General features: G+C 39.7%; 1 pseudogene; it reads left to right on the top strand.

The window, feature by feature from the left end:
• Positions 1-8,750: 8,750 nt before the first annotated feature.
• On the top strand, positions 8,751-11,079 carry LOC102893169 (annotated as a pseudogene).
• Positions 11,080-11,614: the final 535 nt, after the last annotated feature.

Here is an 11,614-nt window from a genome sequence, read left to right on the forward strand (position 1 = left end):
GGAAAGAGATAACTATCCGAATGGGAAAATGTATTTGCAAGCAACACTTCCGATAAGGGCCTCACATCCAAATTATACAAGGTCTCACACAACTCAATAACAACAAAAAAAAAACAAATGATCCAATCAAAAATTGGGCAAGGACCTGAACAGTAACTTCTCTGAGGACATTCAAATGGTCAACAAATATTTGAAAAGACGCTCGACATCGCTAGCTATCAGGGAAATGCAAATCAAAACCACAATGAGATATCATCTCACACCTATTAGAATAGCTATAATCAACAGGACAAGTAATAACAAATGTTGGAGAGGATACGGAGAAAAAGAGACCCTCACACACTGCTGGTGGGACTGCAAATTGGTGCAGCCACTATTGAAAACAGTATGGAGGTTCCTCAGAAAACTAAGAACTGATCTACCATATGATCCAGCAATCCTTCTACTGGGTATTTACCCCAAAGACTTGAAAACCCATATCTGAAAAAGTTTTGCACACCGATGTTCATAGTAGCATTCACAGTGGCCAGGACATGGAAGCAACCAAAGTGTTCTATGTTAGATGATTGGCTAAAGAAGCCGTGGTACATATATACAGTGGAATATTACTCAGCCATAAGAAGAGATGATATACTGCCATTTGAGAGAACATGGATGGATCTCGAGATAATCATGCTAAGCGTAATAAGCCAGACAGAAAAAGCTGAAAATCATGTGATATCACTTCTATGTGGGATAGAAACCTAAAAGCAACAAATGAACAGGACAAATAGAGACTCATGGATGTGGACTATAGATTAGTGGTTACTAGAGGGTAGGGGATGGGGTAGGAGAGGGTAGGTAGACGGTTAAAGGGGGTCAACTATAGGGGGTTAGGGGGAGGGTGAAGTGGGTAAAGGGGATCAAATATATGGTAACTGAAGGAAACTGGACTTTAGGTGGTAAACACACAATAGAATATACAGATATCAAATTATAATGTACACCTGAAAATTATATAATTGTATTAATCATTGTTATCCCAATAAACTTAATTTTTAAAAAGACAATAAAGAAGAATAAAAAATATATATTGAAATTGTATTGAAAATTTGCATTGGTGATGAATATATTAATATTCATAGGATGAATATATTAATATATTAATATTCATGAGGACGGATATATTAATATTCATAGAGTAAAACTTTCTTCCATCTAAAAGTTCGTTTCTTTCTTGAGTTTAAAAGGAATTAACATTTTCATGGGTCTTGTTAAAATAAAAAACAAAGAGCAGTCTTAAAAATTCCTTGAGCAGAGAAAAACAGTTTAGTCATACGAACAAAGTTTAATTTCACTTATTTTGCAAGGTTAACTTAACTTGGGTCATTTCTTGCTTGTGCTTCTGAAAATGATAAGCCAAACTTAAACTGTTTCCCAGGGTTGATATGAGGTAAGCACTAACCAATTTCCTAACATTTAAGAGAATTCTAATATCGTAACCAATCACTGTGAAGAATAAAGAGTCACTACTTTCTCACTATATAAGCTGCTTTATAACAATGTACTCCTGAGCCTCAATCCAAGTTTTGGTTTGAGTGCTCCTGGTTTACAAACTCTCTTTTTGGTGTGTGCACAACAAACTTCTACTAATTATTACTTTAGTGATTCATTGGTTTTACTTTTGTTATTTTTGAATTTTTGATGGTTCTTAAAAATATCATAGACTCCAGGCACTGGGCATTCTGTACCCAATGAATTAAGTTGATCCTGGTCTTTACTTCTTTGTATCCCTAGACCCCAGTATGAGCACAGACAAAATTCAAAAAACTTTTGTTGAATGAGATTAATATTCTAGACTAGCCTACTCCCAAAACTTGTTTGCGAACCTAATGAGAGAGTAGTTTCAGAAACAATTTCTAAACTGTGAGTGCGGAAATAAATGGAATTTACAGAGGGTGAAAGATGTTAATTTGGTGAATGGAATTCAGAATTTCATCCCAAGGAGGGGGACCACCAGGCTACTAGCATCATTGAAAGGCAAAGCAGGAGAAAATTGAAGACAATTTTTACCTCCTGCAGTATTTTGCAAAGACTTGGACCTGAGTGTTTTCGCCCCTGGATTTGGACAGCTGTCAAGAAAATCAGTAGGAAATGGGAACAAACATATGTCAAGATACAGGCAACATTAAGACTATGAAAGTGGAGCCACAGGCCTTGCTCCACCAGATGGCAGTATGTCAATGGAGAGTTGACAATTAATGACCTTGTTCTGATTCCAGAACAGGGGCATGGTTTGTTTGGATTATTGCAGACCATTTTTCTTATTACCTAACGAAGATTTTTTTTTAAGAGCAAAGAATGAAAAAACGAATACTTTGTTAAAGTGTTTGCCCACAATAAGACTACAATCAAGATAAAGACATGCAAATAAAACAGTAATATTTATTGATAGTCTCTGTACACAAGTTAAATCATCACCATCATCATCATCATCAATTACAAAATACCATCAGTATCAACTTTTCATCGAGTCAACATTGGTGAAACTTAGCTGAGTCTTATGGATGGAAATTAATTCATTGGGTAAGGTTATAAATTACTTAGGCACAGCATGGGATAATATTCATTCCAAGAGTAGTCCAGACCTGGAGAAGTGCCAGGGTGTTAGAGGACTCACCCTGAGCCAAGTGCAAGCCCCAGCCTTCCCTCACAAGCTGAAGACTTGTAGAACTCCTGCCTGGCCTCACAGCCTCATCTTACTAACCTGTGGAGGTAGTGACAAGAGCATGGGTCTTGTTATGAGGATACTTGTATTTGTTTGCTAGAGAACTAGCAGAATTTTCAGAGAACTCTTGCCTGGCCTCACAGCCTCATCCTACTAACCTGTGGAGGCAATGGCAAGAGCATGGGTCTTGTGAGGATACTTGTATTTGTTTGCTAGGACCACTATAATCACTTACCACAGACTGGGTGATTTAAACAATGGAAATTTATTTTCTCACAATTCCAGAGGATAGAAGTCTAAGATCGATGTGTCAGCGGGTTGATTTCTTCCGAGACCTCTCTGTTTGTTTATAGTTGGCCACCTTCTCCCTATGTCATCATATGGTATTCCCACTGAAGGTATCTATGTCCAATCTCCTTTTCTTATAAAGACATCAGTCAGACTGGACTAGGGGTCATTCTAATGACCTCATTTTAACTTAACTACCTCTTTAAAGACTCTATCTCCAAATATGGTCACATTTAAGGTATTTCAACATAAGAAATTTTCTTTTTAACATATGAATTTTGGGTATACAAAATTCGGCCTATAACAACACCCAAATTCTCATCCCGGTTCTCCCACTAATTGTCTGGGGAATGCAGTAATGCTAAGCAAGTCATCCTCTGGGCCTCAGGCTTATTGGCTATAAAAGAAGGTTGTTGGATTATGTCATCTCTGTGGTCTAAAAGTCTATGATCAGTACAAGTCTGAATTTTGCAAGACCAGGATGGTTTCCAAACCAGCCACAAAGGACAATTGTCTCAGTGCATGGAAATCAACATGTATACACATGTACGTGTTTCTGTATACTCTTGTATTTATAAAAACAGCTTTCTTCAACTTACAGAGGCCACCTTCCACCTACATACGTGCACTCAGTGCTTTCAGGCAATATCGGAACCAAACACATAAGAATATATTTTCTTCATGTGCATGGGTAATTTCCCCTTTCTTGCAACTCTGAAAGAAATAAAAGTGTATTTAAGGACCTCACAAGTAATCAGTTTACTGATAGTTTTCCGATAACACCATCTTCTTTCGAGAATCCTTGTCCATGCATGTGACACTGTCTCTGCGTGGATTCTCCTCTTGGGCACCTACTCTACCCTATTTCTGCCTCGCAAACAACTAGAGCAAGGCTCAAATCAACTGTTACCTCCTCCATAGACCTCCTAGACATCTCCAGAGAGAGTCACCTGCTCTTTCCTCTGTGCCCATATAACACATGGTGACCTTATCTGTGATGTTAATAATAGTTGCCAACAAGTTCATAGCACTTACTTTGTGGCAGGCAGAGGTCTATATACTTTATCTATATCAACTCATTCAATCCTCACCCCTACCTTAATGAGGAAGAAAGATACTGTTATTATCTCCATTTAATAGATGAAGAAACTGAGGCCCGAAGAGGTTAGTTAACATGACCAAATTTACTCAGAAAGTGATAGAACTGGGATTCAAAGCCACATGTCCAACTGCAGAGGTTGAGCAAACCATTAAGCAGTAAATTCTACACTACATTGTTTTGTAATTAATATTTGTTTATATTTCTGTCTCTCACCAAACAAGGACCATTTTTTATTCATCTTATTTCTTGCAGCCTAGCACAGGACCTGGCCCATGGTAGATAGGTAAATGCATTTGTCATTCAATCGCCCTATCATTTATTGAGCATGTAGTCCCTGGCACTTCCCCTTCTAACTGTGTCTCCTCATTCTCATTTCTCTCATCACCATTATACCCCCGGCTGCAGCTTGTAGTGTTCAAATCTAAACAAACTACCAAGTGCATCTGTACACCAGTGAGGCTGTCTATGAGATTCTGCATAGGATGAGAGATTGTTCCAGATGACTTCTGATACTTACAATAACTAACGTGCATATCTCAGCTTCAAGTTTAGACGTGCCCACCTCCCTTCCCTGTTCTCTGTGGTCCTCAGTCCACTGAGTTTCACAGAATAAAGGAGGGGAACAGGTAGGTAAGTGGGACAACTTATCCCAAGGGCCAGTCATCTAAAATGTATCCCACACAAATGGAAGGTCTTGTCCCATAGCCTTAAAAGCATACATTTGAAACATGCAATTTTGTTATAGAATTAAATATCCTATGCTTAAACACAGAGCATAAATATCAGCATGGCTTTGACAATACATATTCTCTTTCTCTTAATATTAAAAAGTAGCTACCATTAACTAATGTTCAACCACTATATTTAGACCTTGACCTGCATTATCTTTTCTAATTTTCACAAAAACTGATGAGCTATGCTCTCTTTTTGTTTCATTTTACCGGTGAAAAAACCACAGCTCAGACAGTTTAAATAATTTGCTCAGGATTCCGCAACTAGGAAAGGTCAAAACCAGGGTTTGAACCTCAGTGCAGAGCCGGAGTGCTTAACACTCCCCTCTATGGCCTCCTGTGTCACTCTCAATTTGTTCCTAATTTTTCTGCCTGTCTCTCATCTAAAAGAGAGAGAAACATGGGGAAAGCGTAATAGAAAGAATAGCGATCAAAGAGTAGCAGATTAAGATGAAAGGGAAAGAATGGGAGATAGGGGAGAAGACATGGAGGAAAAAGAGGAAACCGAAAATGGGTGCCGAAATTGGTTATGGCTGCACCCTATATTTGTAGTAAAGTTCAATGTCAAGTATAAAACGAGTGGGGAATCATTTTCTGTTTGTTTAATAACAAAATTCTGTAAATGCACTCTGTGAGGTTGTGTCCTGGATTAGCCAAAGGTTACTATCCAAACATATCCTGTGGGCAGGTGAAAGACCCTAGTCTCTCAGAGTACCAAACTGAAATACTAACCAGCATGGTCATTCTTCCTAAATCTTTTGTATTTGTTCACTTAGCAGGGCCCTGGCAGCCACTATACCAGGCCTCAGAATGTTTAGGCCAACACAGTGGATCCAGTCAGGACCTGACTCGATAACAAACAACTATCAACTATCACTCGGAGTTGCACACTTCCATTCTGTCCCAGGGGCCGGCCTTGTTTTATGTCAGAATGTACCAAGCAGGTTACTTCAAAGGTAGGGCAATACTCCCAAATGCAACTTCTCTAGAGAACATGAGTGTGTATGGAACCAGCACTATATTCATTACCAGCCATCCAGGGGATCAAATTAGAAACAAAATGGTCTCATTCCACCCTCTCCCAACTCCCCAATCCCCGTGGGCACATCAGACAGACATATCTAGAGAAAAACCAGAGACATAAAGTATAAGCAGATGTAAATCAGGGTACTCTATACTCAATACTATTTGAGTATAATACTCTATACTATTTTTCTCTCAAGCATCCTCCACATCAATATTCCCCATCTCATTTAAATGATATGTTAGAATTAGGCCCTAAATCCAGGCTCTGTGTGGTCTTCACATTTCTCCAGGAAGAGGCAGAGTCACTGTTCATTCGAAGTGTGCACATTTGTTATAATCAGAAAAGGCAATGCCGGAACTCTGGAGGAGAGATGAAGGACTGCAAGTTCTGGCACAGAAAACAAATTATCCAAACTTAAATGCCAGAAGTCCAAGATCTGGCAGTAGAACATTCTCTAAAGGCCTAACAGCAGCCAGCAACTAGCTGTAAGATTACAAGCAAATTAGCAACCTCTCTGGTTCTCTCATCTGCAAAATGATGTGTTGAACTTTTTGATCTCCAAGATGCTCATTTAGTTATGGAAACCCATCCCAGGGAGTTTTTCCTGAAGAAAGAAACATTTCAAGAGAAAGAAGAAAGTGTTACAGCCAGTAAGTCCTCCCCTCATGGACTTCTGCAGGCTGAACAAGACCCATGCTTCCTCCCCACCCATCTTTCCTCCTCCTAAGTGCCTGGCAAATGATTTTAGGACCTTTTGACACTATCCTGCCTTTTTGTATGCACCATGAGCAGCTTTTGTATGTACTTGCAGCCTTGTGAGTCAGCATGGGAGATAGGAAATGGGGGAGCTCCCGCCTCACACCTTTATTATTGTTGTTGTTGTTGTTTTGTTTTGTTTTGTTTTGTTTTACACTGACTAATCTCAATAAAGAAGGCTTTTTCACTACTAGGAGAAAGGAAAAGAAGGAGGAGATGGAGGAAGGAGAGGGAGGGGAAGGGGAGGAAGAATAAGAAGAAAGCGTGTTATGTAGGGACTATAGCCCAATAGCTTTCTCTTAAAGAGATCAAATTCCCAGCACATCATCCTACCAACTGACTAGGAAAAGAAATATAGATGTGAAAACGGTTACTTATATTTCAGCTTTTTACTAGTGAAAATTCTTGTCTATTTTAAATTGAAGACTAAGTTTGCTTAATAGGCCGGCATTCGAATAAAACTAACATTATCTCCTAATTTATCATTTTTTATTCTGAATTTAATCATACATTTTGCGTGAGTACAAATGTAAAACACATTTGATGCAAGATTCATAGAACAGAAGCATATTAAAATGAAATTTAAATAGAGTAATTTTGCCTTGACAGCTAAATCCAATAACTTTAGTCTCAGATTTAGTTCAGATGCTGCCATTTAAAAAAAAATTCAGAGCTTGACTATGGGTCAACTGAGAAAGAATTGTGAGCTGAGAGAAGTTTATCTTCTCCTCCCTGCCAGTGGTATGCTTTTCCTCTCAACAACCTCACTTTATTGATCTCTCCAGCATCCCTGCTCTCATTTTGTCTTCTGGCTTTTCAAGATCTCTCCCCTTTTCTCATTTTTCCATCTACTATAACTCTCAAAATGGCTTGGCCTTTTTCCCAAACCACAATTCCTCAGATATTTCTCCATCCTACTTTCATCAAAGGGTGCCCTGTCTTTCATTTCCCAAGGGCTACATTTCTGAAAATCTACCGTCTATTGTGGCAGGTCCTAGCCTTCAAAAAATCTAAGTGTCATGCTGGTGTGCCAATAGAAAAAGGCAGCAGATGGCAAAGGAAAGGATTACATAGGCCTGCTCTATCCTGGAGAGACTAGAGGACAATTCCTGAAGTCCACCTTAAGAGAGTTGTTAATGAACAATCGTGGCTTCATAGGAGAGTTTTCTGATATGTGTTCTTTAATATGAACCAATATTTATTTATAGTCACCAGGGCAATGAACATTAAGAAAATTTGTCATCTAAAAGAAAATTCAATGAATTAGAAAAGACTTAGGAAACCAAATATCATAAAGGAAGAGATATTAGACTTATAGTTGTGACCTCAGAGGATGAAGTAGGAACAATATTGAAAGTTATAGAAAGGTAGATTTCAACTTCATGTAATTAAATGTCCGAAAAAGTTAGAAGTGGAATGGGCTAGTCTGTGAGGTCAGAAGTTTGCCTTTTGCTTAAGAAAATCAAGTAGAGACTACCCAGTCACACTAAGGAATTATTTTTGAAGAGGGAAATTTGTTCAATGATCATACATGGAACACTGTCTATTGTCAAGCACTGAGCTAGCTTCTGGGATGTAAAGCTGAATCAGTTATGGTCTCTGTCGGACAGATAAAAGACGTCAACAAGGAATAACACTACAAATAACTCATAGGTCACTGGCCTTACCTGCGTATGACAACAAAATAAGACTCAACCTACTTCTTTAAAACTAAAATTATTTTAGCATCAACCCTAACCTGCCTAAATTTCAGAAATTAGGCTCTTTAAAACATCTCCCCAGTTATTTCTCAGTCTCCTATGATAAAAACCTTATCTGTCCAAGAAGGAAAAGGATGAGCTTAAGGACAGAAAACCATGGCAATCACTACAGAGCAAACAACAAAATTACAATCACAGCTGGAAGGAGAAGCCTGTTCTGGAGCTTAGTGTGGGATTGGACACTCCTGGGTAAGACTCATCAGGAGACTTGGAGGGTGGGAAAACATTTCAGAAGTTATTGTATGAATAAATACAGTTTTGACCTGGAACTAGGCATGTTACCTGAATCACAAACTTAAAAGGCCTGGTTTACCCAGGAAACCAGGCCAAGAATGTTGACATTACCGGGGAGAAGTTTGGAAGTGAGAAAGGTACTGGTATGCGGTAAGCCGTGTATAGCAGACTGTTTCCAAAGCCAGGGAAAACCACCGATCTTTCTGTACAACCTGAAATCCCCCCCATTTTTGTGCTCTTCTTAACAGAAATACACTGAGGATGGCATTCTGCCAAGGGTTGTTACAGGAGGAGACAAAAAGAACAGACCATGTCTTACGGTCCAAGATTAATCAGGACCAAATTCCCACCAAAGCAGAACCTACCAGAGACCAGGTCACAAAGCCTGCCATTTGAGGTTGCTCCTGGTTGCTCAGTTACATGAATTAACAACAGGATTTTCAGGAGAATTCTTTATGCATGAGAATGACTTGATGAGACTTATAGAGAAGTGGGACCAGCTTGTGCTATTCATTCCAAGTTCATGAAACTCTAGTTAACACAACCTCATTACCTCTTGGCCCTGTCTGCACTATTCTTACTGGCATTTACCCATATTCACAACTCAAACGTGAGCCTAAAGTCAGCATTGCCTCTGCTAGTCTGATTTCCCTTTCCAATCCCAGCGTGTCGCCTGGGTTCAGATGCTGACCCAGGACAGATGGGTTTCCTTCAGCAGAAGTGTCCCTGAGGCTTAGTGATCCGGAGGTGGAATTTTATTTTACTGTTTGCAGTGCAAACAGGGTGCCACATACTTCAAGCACAACAGAATAATAAACCTCAAGGAAATGCCAAGAAGTCCTTGAGGGGGAAAAATAGCCTGCCTTACTTCCAGAGAAAAGGTGAAATTGTGATAATGATACTACCCCAAAGAAACCACTTAGAAAAGTCAGATGATTTTCTAACACAGAGAGACTAAAGTAAAACGCTGAGAACTAGAATGAATGCCAAAAGGAGGTCCCTTGAAACAGTCAATATTGCAACATTAATATCCAGATGGCTCTCTCTAGGGCAGGCAAATGCTATTGGAGAAGGAAGTGGGTAGGAGGGAGGGTGAGAAAGGCAAAAACATTCACACCAGGCAAGGAAAGGGAAATCTGCATTTAATTTTAAACTGTCCTTCTGGGCTCCCCACTGCCTGAGCCCACCAGAGAACAGAGGAAAGGAAAATAGTAACTGTGTGGCTGTGAATGTGTGTGTTCTCCTTCATCCAGCACTGTTTATCCAGTTCTCTGGTGTTATCTCAGGGCAGTATATTCCAGAGGGTGTCCCACCCAACACCCGTTCTTCTATGTTATTCCTGGGGACATGAGAGAGACGGATGTCCTATGACGAAACTATTTTGGAAAGAGTAAATTTATCAAAATTTTAAATGCTTGTTTACTTCAGGGTTTCTAGACTGCTTTAACCTGCTAACGTATATTGTGACTTTCCAAATTGGGAAATAAGTGACATTTCTCAAATTTGGGTGAATGGATACTGCTCGTGGGTGGCTTTCTGGACCTAGTATTCTAGAAATTGCTATCTTGGAACATTTCAAAAGCTATATTTTACCCCCGTATCTGATCTGGTGTTCAGTCCCGAGATCGGCCTCAGATGAGTCTTTTCCTTCCCCTGCAAACCCACTACCCTAAATCCAGCAGCGACTTCTGGCTGGGCTGCTCAAGTCAGGTTCTTCAACCTGAATTCTACTCTGCACACTACTAACCACCTTATTCTTATCAAGTCCAGTCTAATTCCTTTACCTGCCTTTGAGATCCTACAAAATCTGCACCATTGCACCTTTATTCTTACCCCAAACAAGAACGAACATTTCTTAAGTGTTCACTACGTGTATAAAACTGTTCTAATCACTTTACATATTAGCTCATTCAATCATCCCAAGACCTCTTGAAGCAAGTGTACTCTTTTAAAAGTTGACAAATTGTGCTTTCTTTTTTGCTGCCTGTCTGCCACAGTCATGGGTCACATGATGCTCTAGGAAAGGGCCTATCTCTGTCTGCTCTGCCCTCTGCCGCAGTGTCTCCACCTGGCTGAAGTTGGCATCTGATGACATGAAGGAGCAAATCTACAATCTAGCCAAGAAGGGACTGATTCTCTCACAAGTCGGTGTGATTCTGAGAGACTCACATGATGATACACAAGTATGTTTTGTGAGAGGCGATAAAACCTTGAGCATTCTTAAGTCCAAAGGACTGGCTCCTGATCTTCCTGAAGGTCTCTACCATTTAATTAAGAAAACTGTTGATGTTCAAAAGCATCTTGAGAGGAAAAGAATGCTAAATTTTATGATTCTGATCAAGAGGTATATTCATTGGTTGGCTGGATATTATAAGACCAATGAGTCCTCCAATTAGAAATACAAGTCATCCACAGCCTCTGTTCTAGTTGCTTACATGTCTATGTACTCAAGCAATAAATCATTTTTTAACTAGAAAAAAAAATTGGCAAATGGGAAAACCAAGATAGTTCAATAACTAGCCCAAAGTCACGTAGCTAATAAGCAGCAAAATCACAGTATTGTTGACCCCAATAAGTAATGTATCTACCAAGGAGGACTCCTTGTGGTTAATTAAGCTCAAATTTATAACCAGAGTCTAGCAGCCATGATTGACAGGGGCCTCCCTCACACTCTGCATTTCAGGGCAAAGCCACAGACTGAACTACCAGCCTCCTGCATTATGTCCCTGCCATCTGAGCTGCCCCTTATAGCCAATGGGCTGAGACCTGCCCCATCTAATTAGAACTACCCGCCTATATCTTCATTTACATCTTTGCTGACCAATCAGAGCCACTCCATAAGAACAATCAGAATGTGTGATTCTAACCAATCAGGACAGTGATATTTGGACCAATCAGACTGTGCAAATTTGGATTCCTTGTTTGCACAGAAATGGACCAATCAGGAACTGGGGCGGGAACTTTTTCTATAAAAGCAGGCCTCCAGTTTGGCTCCATGAAGCACACTTT

This window comes from Pteropus alecto, unplaced genomic scaffold, assembly GCF_000325575.1.
Source record: "Pteropus alecto unplaced genomic scaffold, ASM32557v1 scaffold135, whole genome shotgun sequence".
Classification (NCBI taxonomy): domain Eukaryota; kingdom Metazoa; phylum Chordata; class Mammalia; order Chiroptera; family Pteropodidae; genus Pteropus; species Pteropus alecto.